This window comes from Gorilla gorilla, chromosome 16, assembly GCF_029281585.2.
Source record: "Gorilla gorilla gorilla isolate KB3781 chromosome 16, NHGRI_mGorGor1-v2.1_pri, whole genome shotgun sequence".
Classification (NCBI taxonomy): domain Eukaryota; kingdom Metazoa; phylum Chordata; class Mammalia; order Primates; family Hominidae; genus Gorilla; species Gorilla gorilla.
This window is the reverse complement of record NC_073240.2, coordinates 26,999,382-27,012,234: the sequence shown is the minus strand read 5'-3', so window position 1 is coordinate 27,012,234 and position 12,853 is coordinate 26,999,382. Positions and strand designations below refer to the sequence as shown.

General features: G+C 48.1%; 1 protein-coding gene across 3 annotated transcripts in view; it reads left to right on the top strand.

Annotated features, from left to right (window-relative positions):
* Positions 1 to 12,853, top strand: part of ATP10A (ATPase phospholipid transporting 10A (putative)) — a 187,587-nt gene that overhangs the window by 85,811 nt on the left and 88,923 nt on the right. The gene's annotated exons all lie outside the window — the stretch shown is intronic.

The following is a 12,853-nucleotide window of genomic DNA, read 5'->3' as shown; positions in this document are numbered from 1 at the left end:
GGCACCAGCCCATCGGGCTTCCCTGGGGCAGTGGGCTCTGCTGTCTGTGGACCTCAGCAAGGGCACTGTAGGGAGTGGGGGAGTGAGCATTGGCTGGGCAGGGTTGTGGGGGGCTCTAGCATCCCTGTCTCCGCTCTAGATGCCCCCGGTCACCATCACAGGGGGAGGTGCCTGACACACTTGCAGCAGGCCAGGTACTCCGCACCTCACCTGCCCGGCCTGCCTGCGGCAGGCGTCAATACCACACAAGCGTCTGCCTGACTGTTCCAACCGGGCTGATTTCCGCCATGATTTCCTTATTTACTGTGTGTGTGTGTGTGTGTGTGTGTGTGTGTGTGTGTGTGTGTGTGTGTGTGTGTGTGTGTTTTAACCTTCTTTTATGCCAAGTGTATTTTTGTGAGCTGCCTCAAATCTTTTTGGAATAAGGCAAAGCAGACATAAAAATTAAAAACAGTATTTTTTTTGTTGTTAATGGAGCGCTCTCATTTAGATCAGGAGAGCTGGTGAAAGAGTTAGGGACCCCTCGAGGCACAGCCCGGCGGCGCCCAGCTTCTCCATGACTGTGCTCCAGGGTTTGGTGATAAGTGTGGGCCCCATCCGCTGCCTCCCCCTCGCCCCAGGCCCTCGTGCCCACCCCCCACCCCCGGCTCTCTTCAGGAAGTCATGGGCGTGAGCCGGTCTCACTCTCAGCTTCTCCCCTAGGCCTGCCCCCGTCTCCTCTGCAGGGATGTGAACTAACACATCAGCCAGGGACAGCATCCCCTCTCAGTTCCCGGGGTCTCAGCTATAGTTAGGGGCAGGCAGACGGCTGATAGCTCGAATGTCACCTCTGAGAGGAGCAGCCTGTGCGCACAGAGGGTGAGTGCCACTTAAACAAATGCAGATGAGTATCTACTGGTAAAACCTCAGACGAGGTGGAAAATACAGCAGAATTTAAGCACTGGAGGGTGGAGCATGCACACTTGGCATGGCAGGTAGGGGAACGCCGCAGATAGATCTCCTTGATCAGCTCTCAAGAATAACTTCCTCTACAGGGCATGGTGGCGCATGCCTGTAATCCCAGCACTTTGGGAGGCCGAGGCGGGTGGATCACTTGAGGTCAGTAGTTCGAGACCATCCTGGCCAACATGGTGAAACCCCATCTCTACTAAAAATACAAAAATTAGCTGGGCGTGGTGGTGCATGCCTGTAGTCTCAGCTACTCAGGAGGCTGAGGCAGGAGAATCGCTTGAACCTGGGAGGCAGAGGTCGTAGTGAGCCGAGATCACACCACTGCACTCCAGCCTGGGTGACAGAGCGAGACTCCATCTCAAAAAAAAATAAATAAGAACTTCCCCATTTCCTATCTTCTGATCTTCAACTTCTGAACCCGGTCGTATCTACAGTCCTCCCCCGCCCACTTTTTACCCAAACAATAACTGCAGCACTTCATAGCTCGGTGGTGCTTTATGTAAATGAGCTGCTTACAAGTTAGATGTTTGAAACTCGAGGACGGCTGCAGACCGACACATCTACGTCACCCTTCTCAGGGCCCCAGAAATGCTGAGGAAGTAGCTTTGAGCCATGATCTCGTCAAAACGGCCAAATTAACAGCCTAAACAATTCTGAGGGTTTTTAAAAAATTGTTTTATTAGCACCAAAATTCTTTACCTGCATGCACATTCTGGTCCCAATTACCTTTTCCCCCCCACTTTCTGGGTTTTTTTTTTTTTCTCTTTCCCTGAAGGTCCAAAGACATTTTTTTGGTATCCAAATTCCCATTTATGCATTATATTCTGAAATCTATGAACCACCCCACTGAAAATAAAGGAAACAAGTCTCTGACTTTTAAACCCCAGCAATCGAAAAACCACAAATGCCAAGAACATTTAAGTACTCTGTGTTTCAATTAGCTTTTTTGTAATACTGAGTTAGCTTGTCTCAGACAGGTTAAGAACTGGTAATAATCTGTACACTGACTTATGTGAAATACAACATAATATTTTACCAGTTTAATGAATGATCAGTTGGAAGTGGGAGCCCCTTTGCAAATCACTTAAATTAGAAGTGATTTGCAATGCTTAGGTTAAGGAGAAGAGCGGGCCGTGGCATTAATGCAGGAACTTAGTGTATCCAGCGGGGTCCAGTCAGGAGACAGAAACCACACATGATTCAATCAGAGAAAGTCTGATGTGAAGAATTCTTAGTTGGGGATTGGGTTATAAAGGTAATGATATGTGAATTATATCTCAATAAAGCTGTTATCTTTAAAAAAATAAATAAAAAAGAAATAAAGAGGACTCTGAAGAATATAGGAGCGAGGAGCAGTGGCTCACGCCCATAATCCCAGCACTTTGGGAGGCTGAGACAGGAGGATTGTTTGAGACCAGGAATTCCAGACCAGCCTGGGCAACACAGAGAAACCCCATCTCAAAAAAAAAAAAGAAAAAAAAAAAAAAATTGCCAGATATCGTGGTGTGCAGCTGTGGTCCTAGCTGCTCAAGGGATTGAATGGGAAGGATGGTTTGAACCAGAAGTTTGAGGTTGTGGTGAGCTGTGATCATGCCACTGCACTCTAGCCTGGGGGACAGAGACCCTATCTCTGTCTCCTATATATATGGGAATAGCTGATGAAGGGACAGCCACTGCCCCGGCTCTGAGACAGAGTTCTCCCACTCAGGGAAGAGTACCCTCCCAACCCCTGAACTGTGGCAGGGGGCACAGCCTTAAATTGGGGATGGCAGAAAAGGTACTTAGGGGCTGCACTGGTGGAACCTGCTAGAAGCCTTCTCTTGGGGGCCGGGGAGGCTATTGCCAGGGAGGTGCCAAGCATAAGAACTTGCTAGATGCCAGGAGCAGTTGCTGGCCACTGGACGCTGCTGGAGCCACGCCCTCGCTGCAGTGGATGAAGACTGGTGGCAGCTCTCTAGACAGCAGCGCCGTGGAGCCCCACCTTTGAGAGGGTGCATGGAGCAGCATCCTGGGCTTGAGAGGGCCCAAGTTACCTGCAGCAATATGTCCAGGGTACCCTGGACTGAGAGATGGGGAAAGTGTGGAGCAGGCCAAGCCCTGGAGAAACCTGGAGGGGGTGGGCAGTGCGGAACGGGTACACACACACACGCACGCGCATGCACACACACACACCCCCCACCTAAAGACCAGCCACGGGACCAATACGTGGAGGACTCAGGCCTATTCACCAGCGATGCCCAGTATGGAGCAGTGAGATGAGTCCAGGGGGCTTTTGTTGGGGGTTTGGGGCCATGAGAGGTCAAGGGAGGTTCCAGAAAGAGGAGCTTGAAACTGACTCTGAAGGCCAGGATGGAGAGGTCTCGGGTGCCAGGCACTACGGGGAATGACGTCGGTCAGAAGGTGCCCCGGAGGTGGAATAGGGTTGTATTTAATGAAGAGCATTGGAAAAAGTGCAGAGTGTTGAGGGGCTACAACAAAAGCCGGAAGGCGGTGGGCATGGCCCACCCAGACCCCAGCATCTGAAGGCGAGGCCTAGACACCGGGCTGATGGCTCCGGGACCTTAAATCACCCAGCTATTTCACTTCTGGCAAAAGAAACAGAGATCTTGAGACGTAAAGATTTGATGTAAGAGTTGGAGTTGAATGGATGTTATCCAAGAATTGAGGGAGGCCCCCGTGTGGAGCATCACACTGTCAGGCAATGTCTCACATTTGTTCAGCCTCCTGCACGCCAGGCCTACTGTATCTCCCACAACTGTAGTAGAGCAAACATTTTTAAACACAATTCCACAGAGTTTTAAGTATAAATCTTGTGAGATAATGATTATCACACCATTTTATAGATGAGAAACAGAAAAAGTGAAGTCAGGAGATTCTCCCAAGGTGCCTCCCCTCCCCCATCCCATCCGTCAGTGTGGATTCGGAGCGGGTTCCTCCACTTTGCGTGGGGTGTCTGCTGTCTCTCACCTGCACATTTGTGCAGCCCTGCAGCCCTGCCACGAAGGTGCATACGTTCAGACGTTCTGTGGGTAGCAGTTTCTAGTTCATTTGTAACATTTGTCATTTCTGCAGAACTAGGAGATCCCTAGACTGATAATTTTGTATAAAACTCAGTGTTTTCAAAGACTCATTTTTGTAAGGTTTAATTCATTCAGCAGATACGTACTGAGCATTTATTATGTTTCTAACGCCATTCTAGGAGGTGCATTGATCAAAACTGGGGAGCATCTTTCCTCCCATAGTGCTTACATGATCTATGTGAAAAGTTGGGTAGACGGTTGAAGTCTTCGGTGCTAACTGTAGACGAGAAAGCAGAAACAGGGATATGAAATGTCAGATGAGTGTTGGAATTTCAGCCGGGGTGAGGTGGGGACAGGGCTGTCCTGCTTGAGAACAGCTGGAGAGTCCAGACCCAGAGGACACGTCAGTGTCGGGAAGAGCCGTCCCAGAGGTGACTTCTGTGTGGGTTAGTTTACTGAGAAAATAGTTTCCAACAGTTTGTCTCTTGGGTGGACCTGTTTGGATGAGTGCCCACAATCCCAGCCACACCCACGTCCTCTGTGCAGCGCTGTGGGGAGTAGTCATTGTCAGGCTTGCAGGAAGATCTGCTGCTGACTCTTCCCAGGCGTGTGCACATGTGTGCACGTGTGTGTGTGCACAGTGGTGCGTGTTCCAAATAAGGAAGAAAGATAAAAGGAGTATGGAAACTTCCTAGGCTGGACAAACACTGCTCTTAAACACGTACCTTCACAGTCAGGTCAGCAGTGATGCCAAGGCAGAGACAGGGCTTCCCCTCTGTTTTGTGAATACACTGTGACCAGTCCCTGGGGGGCCTGGTGTATTCAGGCTGTGACTCAGCACGGTTTTCTTTACAAAGGAGAGTCAGTCCCACCCCAAGTTACTTGACAGAATTCAGAAGCTTAGAAAATGACTTTAAAAGTCCAAATATGTAGAAGACAAAATATTTTTTTTAAAAAAACTGCTACCTACACATGCTTCCAAAATTGTCTCTATCACAGGAAAACTGGAAGTGAAAAAGTATAATTTGCAAGGTAGTTTTTGTACCCAAGTCTCTTTCTCCCTAAGCTTTTCAAGTCGTTAGTCTTTAATGAAATTTAGCTACATTGGCCGTGGAATTGAAGGAGGCAGCATAATCTATCATCTAAGTGGAAAATAAAGACAGCTGCCTGGGTATGGTAATTAGATCGGTCAGTTTTAAGCCTTTACAAAGAGGCTTCCATGTTTTTCTCTTATACATTGAAGGATAGTCAACAAGCTCATAATTTATACTGAGACATTTTTGTTTTTAAATTTAACAATCTCGTAATTTTCTTGAAGGACATTAAATCTGTAACAGGAAAGACAGAAATAAATGACTTTGACAATACAATAACTTTATTTAGATTAAATTTTTAATTCAAACAAGTGTGGATATTCAGAGAAATTCAGTTTGGTAGGTAATATGATTATTTGAGACATACCATGTTTTTTCATATTAACTGTGTTTATTTCATGGCAATATAAGTTTGGCCCAAAGAAGATTTTTTTTTTAATTCTTGTGACTTCATAATGGATTCTTTGCCTTTAATTTATAGTCTATTAAATCACCATGTACAGAGAGTGCAGCACCAGCACTCTGATCTTTTTTTTTTTTTTCTTTTTGAGACGGAGTTTTGCTCTTGTTGCCCAGGCTGGAGTGCAATGGCACCATCTCGGCTCACTGCAACCTCTCTGCCTCCCAGGTTCAAGTGATTCTCCTGCCTCAGCCTCCCAAGTAGCTGGGATTACAGGCATGTGCCACCACTCCCGGCTAATTTTCTATTTTTAGTAGAGACGGGGTTTCTCCGTCTTGGTTAGGCTGGTCTTGAACTCTGGACCTCAGGTGATCCACTCATCTTGGCCTCCCAAAGTGCTGGCATTACCAGTGTGAGCTACCGCACCCGGACCTCTGATCTAAATGAATAAATTAATGCCATGAAGTTGATAATAATTTGGCTAGTCTGAAATATTTATCCAAAAAGATCTTCTTATATTGTGTGGAAACTTAAAATTTTTTGTGTGGTTGGAAATGATCATTTCTTATTCCAGAAGTAAAAAGACAGCCAAAGCAGTAAGATGTTTTAATTCTGTTCAAGGTAGCATACAATGTGAAATGCTTTTTTTCTCTTTAACTATATTTTCACTGTTTAAAAAAAAAAAACAGGGGAATGTAATAAAATTTCCAATTTTCCTAAATGTAGTTTAATTGCATCAGCAGTTGCAAAGGGTTTGAAACTTCCTCTGTGTGTATGTGTGTTTCTGGAGCAGGGATTTCCTTACCAGTAGGAAGAGGTGACAATGTGAGATCGACGCAGTTAACACTGGGTATCTCCTCATGAGTGAGTGAATGTGTGTGTGTGTGTGTGTGTGTGTGTGGATGTTTAGGTGTGTATGTTTGTGTGAGTGTGTATGCAGACAGGTGTGAGTGCAAACATTTTTGCAAGTGAGTGTGCAAGTAAGTGTATGTTCCAAAGAAGAAAGCAAAATGAAGTGATATTGCTTTATTAGGTTGTCACTTTCTATTATCTCTAAATTTAGGAGAGGATAAATGTTCCCTCCTGGGCTAAGATATAGTGTTGCAGAAGTGGATTGCTCTGCAAGAGAGTGCTCCCTGGGGGAATCTGGAGTTTCCAATCTCACTATTGAGGACCTGCTGTGAGCCCATGCATTACGTGAGGGGTGCCCACGCAATCCACTTCTGCTGATTGGACTCTGGAACCTTTGTCCCTTGGTGGAGGCCCTGTGCTGTGTGTCATTTCCCTTCTGCTTGTTTTGTGAGCACAGCTTTCAACAAGAGGGAACTTCCTTGTGTCCACAGAGCACAATGCAAGACCTGTCAGAGCACCTCCGCAGACATTGGAGTTATCCTAATTTTGTGAATTGGTAAGAGCCAGCTTCCCTCGTTCAACCTATGCAATGCTTTCGGTTTGCGAGTGCTCCTCAAGTGGAAGGCTGTATTTTGGTTCTCACTGTGGTATTAGGGCTTCCTTAGAGTTTCGCCCGTCTACAGCAGCAGAGATCCATGAACACATTTGCAGTTTCATATAGTCACATAAACCAGACCTTATAAGGGAATCGACCTTTAAGGAAAGCAGGAACTCGACTTCAGAAAACACTATTGCCTACTGGGATGTGGATGAAACTGGGCTTCCTGACATCTCAGTTGGGTTTAGTGTCGAAATTAATTCAGGGCTTTTTCACCATTGCTAATGAATAATCCATGTGCCAAGGAAATGACTTCGTGAACCCCAGTGAGACTTTTAACCAAGTTGAGATCAGGCCTGCAAACTTCTTCAATTTGTCAGTTTTCACAAAGCCCTTTTCAGTAGTGTGTCTGTCAGAAGGCCTTATGTTCCCTGCCTCCCAAAACTGTAAAAGGACAAGAAGTGTGGGTGTCATTGCTGGCCACGCTGTCTTCCCTGGGGTTCCGGAGAGTGGGGGATTGGGTGCATGCCGGGGTGTTCATAGGTTAGGAATTGTGCCAGAGCTTCAGGGTCGTTCCACTCACCTGTCACAACTGACCTTTGCCGCACTGGCACCAGCCCTTGGCGAGAAACAAGCCCTTTCATTTGTGTGGTAAAGAAGGCCAACTTCAAAGCATTATGGATGTAGGTTTGTTTTGGACAAAACTTCAAATAGCTGGTTTGCTCATCCGGCCTTTATCAAGCATTCTGGAGCCTTGACCACCAGGCAGGAAATTCTGCGAGGACAGACTGAGGTTGACATCTCCACCTCGGCCCAGTGAGCCTGCGTGGGCCACGGAAACCCCTCTCGGGGATTTTGAGTGTTGTTTTAAGGCTAAAAGTGGGCACAGAAAGGTTTTGGGTGCAAAGTCGGGTTCTGAAGCTGAGATCAGACTGCCGCAAGCATCAGAGACGTCAGGGCCTGGTGGGTGGGTGGGGGACGTTCGGAGGAGAGAGCCCTACCTATTCTGCAAATCTCCTATGGACCAGAGATTCAGCCACAGCCCAGAACCTGGAATTGGGGTGGCTCTGAGTCAGTGTTCAGAAAGCTGGTAACCCTTGATGACTGAAATGAGTGACTGAGGCAGAAGTATCAATCAATTGAGGTTTGTTAAGCCAGCTTTAGGATGTGTCCCGGTAAAATAGGAATCACAGACTGATTTCTGAAGAGGTTTTCAGGCCAGGCACGATGGCTCACGCCTGTCATCCCAGCACTTTGGGAGGCTGAGGCACGTGGATCACCTGAGATCAGGAGTTCAAGACCAGCCTGGCCAACATGGTGAAACCCCGTCTCTACTAAAATACAAAAATTATCCAGACGTGGTGGTGGGCGCCTGTAGTTCCAGCTCCTTGGGAGGCTGAGGCAGGAGAATAGCTTGAATCCAGGAGGCAGAGGTGGTTGCAGTGAGCCGAGATCATGCCACTGCACTCCAGCGTGGGTAACAGAGTAAGACTCTGTCTCAAAAAAAAAAAAGGTGGCTTTCAGGAGGTGTAGTATTCATACATTTCCTTAAAGCAGGAGGAGGCACACAGGAAGAGGGGAGGTAGGCAGCCAGGGAATGGTCACTTTCCTGTGAGACTTCAGTTGGTGTCCAGTAAATCCACATTTTTACATCAGACAAAGTCAGTGTGTGAAGAGAAAAAGCACAGAGTCAATTATGCAGACATCTCTGGGTGAGTGGAGGAAGGAGTCTTGTCTTTGTTCTGTAGCTGGGAAGATAAGCCTCTAGTGGGCATTATTAATGTGGAATCCAACAGACTTTAGTTTTAGAAGCTAGACTTAGATCACAGACCTAATGTTTTTCTTTTTATTTTTTCTAGAGATAGGAAGGTCTCACTATGTTGCTCAGGTTTGTCTTGAACTCCTGGGCTCAAGCAGTCCTCCTACATTAGCCTCTCAAAGTGCTGAGATTATAGGCATGAGCTGCCGTGCCGGGTTCTTTGTGTTATGATTGGCATGTCCTTGTTTATGGGTGGCCAGCAAACAATGTCCTCATGAGTGATCCCGGGGGGCATGCTGTGCTGCACCCCTGTTAACCTCAGTGGGGAAGGCACAAGTCCAAGAGGCCGAAGAAGAGACCCAGAGCCAGCACTTGCAACACGGGGTTTGATTAGGGGCTTACACAGAGGGGAGAGAGTCTGGTGGTGGCGGGCTGAAAAGGAAAACCACTACCGCTTATAAACAGCATGCACTTTCTACAGCATTTTCACTTAACACCCTCCCCTGAACCACCTCTACCTGGAAGCCTTCATTTAACTCAAAATTCAGGGCCTCAATCCCCTGTGCGGCCCGAGTTCCACAGGACAGGTGGGGGCTCAGATGTTTATCACAGACAAAGAACAAATCTCTGGGTTGGCCACGCCCAGATGTCCTAGCTCAGCACACATACTCAGGCACATCTGCCATGCAGAGTCATCCTCAGGGCAGGCTTGAGGTATTGCTGTCAGGTGCATTTGCCCTGCAGGGCAGCCCTTCAGAGATGCTGTAGGCCTCTTCCTTGTCCCTGGGGCGTTGGATGATGAGTAATGCCAGTGAGAGCGGTTCATCTGGAACAGGGTGTTGCCTGACTCCACCTCTGGGCCTAAGTTTGGGGGTCCTGAGATTTATTATTTTCCTTTGCAACCCTCTGGTGAGAGTGACGACCCCCACTACTCCCTTCTCCTGGCTGGGTAACAGTGCCATCTGACACTGGGCACTTGCCTGTGTGAGGCCCTCATTCATTTAGTTCTCTTGGCAGCTCTGAGAAGGTGCTGTTATTACTCCCATTTAGCAAAGGAGCCACTGAGACTCAGAGGGAGTCAGCCCCTTGGCCTCCTGGGGTCCAAGTGAGTGGTGGGCCAGGTTCTCGGCCAACAGTTGGGGCGCAGGGCCTGGCTGTGAAGCCCCTCAGGGCCATCTCTGCAGAGCAGCGTCACCATTGCTGTCGCTGCTCAGGCTGATTGGGCTGGGCTGGGCCGATCCCCAGCTGTGGTCAAGTCTGGAATGGCTGAAAACATGGGTGGCGCCCCTCCCCACCTCGCCTGGGTTGTGTTTTCAATGCACACCTCATAGTTGGCTTGGGCTGCCATAACAAAGTGCCATGAATTGGGCGGCTTAAACTGCAGAAATTTATTTTCTCACAGTTCCGGAGTCTGGAAGTCTGAGATCAAGGTGCCGACAGAGTTGGTTTACTTGAGGCCTCTCTCCTGGGCTTGCAGGTGGTCGTCCCTCTGTGTATGTCTGTGTTCTGATCTCTTCTTTAAGGACACCAGTCCTGTTGGATCAGGGCCCACTTTAGTCACCTCATTTAACCCTTATTCTGCACTTCAGAATTGAACTCCTGCTGTTAGTATTTGTTGTGGATGCTCTAGACATACGGCATGAGGCATTTCTAACATCCCAGGCACTGGCACGCAAATGTCAATTTGATGGGCTGGAATGTTTTGAAAGTGTATGTTGTAAATGCAGTGTTTGGCTGCACACCTGCACTCGCTGGACTGCATGTGCTGGGGGAAGGGAATTCTTAAGTCCCTGGTTCCTGTAGGTCACATTAGGGGATCTGACTCTCATCCAATAAGAACATAGGCCTGCAGTGGTGGCAGCTTGGTGCACAAGGCAAGATGTGTCCCTGAGCTATGACAGTCAGCCTGGTGTTCCAATCCCCAGAGAACACATGGCCCCCGTGACCTCGAATCACTCCAGCCAGGAGCGCCAGCCATTCCTGCTGGGTCCAGCACTCAGGAACTCACCTTTCCACCTTGGCATGGAAATCCCCTGAGGAACCAGAAAGAAAGGTAGACTTTGTGTCTGGGTGAGGAGGAAGGGACCACCCCGTGATGGCTCTGTGGCCTTAGGACCCACCCAGCAATTTGGGGTCATCTCTGCTCACTTGAGGTTTTAGTCTGCAGGAGTCCATGAATGCGGACACCAACTGAAGTCTCAGCTTCAAGCTCTGGGGGTGTCCTGGCTGAAATCCACTGGGAGGGACAGCTGAAAACATGGGTGGCGCCCCTCCCCACCTCGCCCGGGTGGTGTTTTCAATGCACACCTCATAGTTGGCTTGGGCTGCCATAACAAAGTGCCATGAATTGGGCGGCTTAAACTGCAGAAATTTATTTTCTCACAGTTCTGGAGTCTGGAAGTCTGAGATCAAGGTGCCGACAGAGTTGGTTTACTTGAGGCCTCTCTCCTGGGCTTGTAGGTGGTCGTCCCTCTGTGTATATCTGTGTTCTGATCTCTTCTTTAAGGACACCAGTCCTGTTGGATCAGGGCCCATCTCAGTCACCTCATTTAACCCTTATTACCTCTTTAAAAACTGTCTTCAAATAAGGACACAGTGTGAGGTATCCAGGGTTAGGATTTGAACACATGAATCTGGGGAAGGTAGAATTCAACCCCTCACAGTGCAGGTTCAGAGTGAAAGTAACCGCCATTCCTGGATGGTGGCATCACCATGCTGATCACCTCAGATCAATCCATTTCACTGCATCCCAATTCTCTCCACTGTCAGGAAGAGGAAATGCTTTCTCATGATGAACCTACAGCTAGAAACTGCAGTTCCAGAAAGTTAGCTGAAGGCTGAGGCACCGGGGTAGGATGGCCACTTCCCCGGCTGGCTGCAGTGTTCTAGGAAGCTGATGGTTATGGTTAGTATATGCATGTCTTTTTTTTTTTTTTTTTTTTTTGAGACAGAGTCTCCCTCTGTCACCCAGGCTGGAGTGCAGTGGTGCCATCTCGGCTCACTGTAACCTCCGCCCCCCCTGGGCTCAAGCAATTCTCTGCCTCAGCCTCCCGAGTAGCTGGGATTACAGACACCCGCCACCACCCCTGGCTAATTTTTTTGTATTTTTAGTACAGACAGGGTTTCACCATGTTGGCCAGGGTGGTCTTGAACTCCTGACCTCGTGATCCAACCGCCTCAGCCTCCCAAAGTGCTGGGATTACAGGCGTAAGCCACCATGCCCAGCCTGTATGCATGTAAAAGTAAAAGCTCTGTGGATAACAGTGGATCAAAAGGAATTAGGATTTTACTATGGGGCAGACTTCGAAAATCTGATTAGAGTGTGTTTCAGTATTGGAGCGTGTGTGCATGCATGTGCGTGTGAGAGTCAAGGCATTAATAAGCAATGTCAGGACAGAAATTCTATTAAACATTTCCCTTAGAAATAGTGAGGGAAAACCTTTCAACCCTTAACTAAACTCTCCTTTAAAAGTTCTTAGCGTTTCCTTCAAGGAAGACATAATTTCCACGGAAGCAATACGTAGTGTTTTTCCTGTTCCCTGCTTGTTTAACATTATAGAAGTAATCCAGACTTGTTTTACACCAGTAGTGAAAAGAGGGCTCTACCAGGCATGGTGGTTCACACCTGGAATCCCAGCACTTTGGGAGGCCAAGGTGGGAGGGCCACATAAACCCAGGAGTTTGAGACCAACCTGAGCAACAAATTGAGACCCTATTGCTACCAAAAAAAAAAAAAAAAAAATTAGCCCAGCTACTTGGGCGGGTGAGATGGGAGGCTTGCTTGAGCCTGAGAAGTTAAGGTTGCAGTAAGCCTAGATTGTGCCATTGCACCCCAGCCTGAATGACTGATACCCTGTCTCAAAAGAAAAAAAAAAAAAAGAGAGAGAGAGCTCTGCTGAGAGTCAATTAGAAATTGGAAACACAAGGCTGGACCTGGACCTGGGTCTGGGGTTGAAGCACTTGGGGTGGACAGGATGGGAGTCCAGGTACCCAGCCAGGAGCTTTGCCTCTCAGTCCACACTTGCGAGTAGAAGGAATTAGGAAGCACTGCTTTTCTTTTAAACAGACAATGCCATTTTTTCTCAGATTACATCTTTCACAGAAAGTCCACAGTAATGACTGTGAGCCACAGTGACAGGAGCAGTGGCCCAGGAGCCCCTGCCGCTCACCAGCCCACAG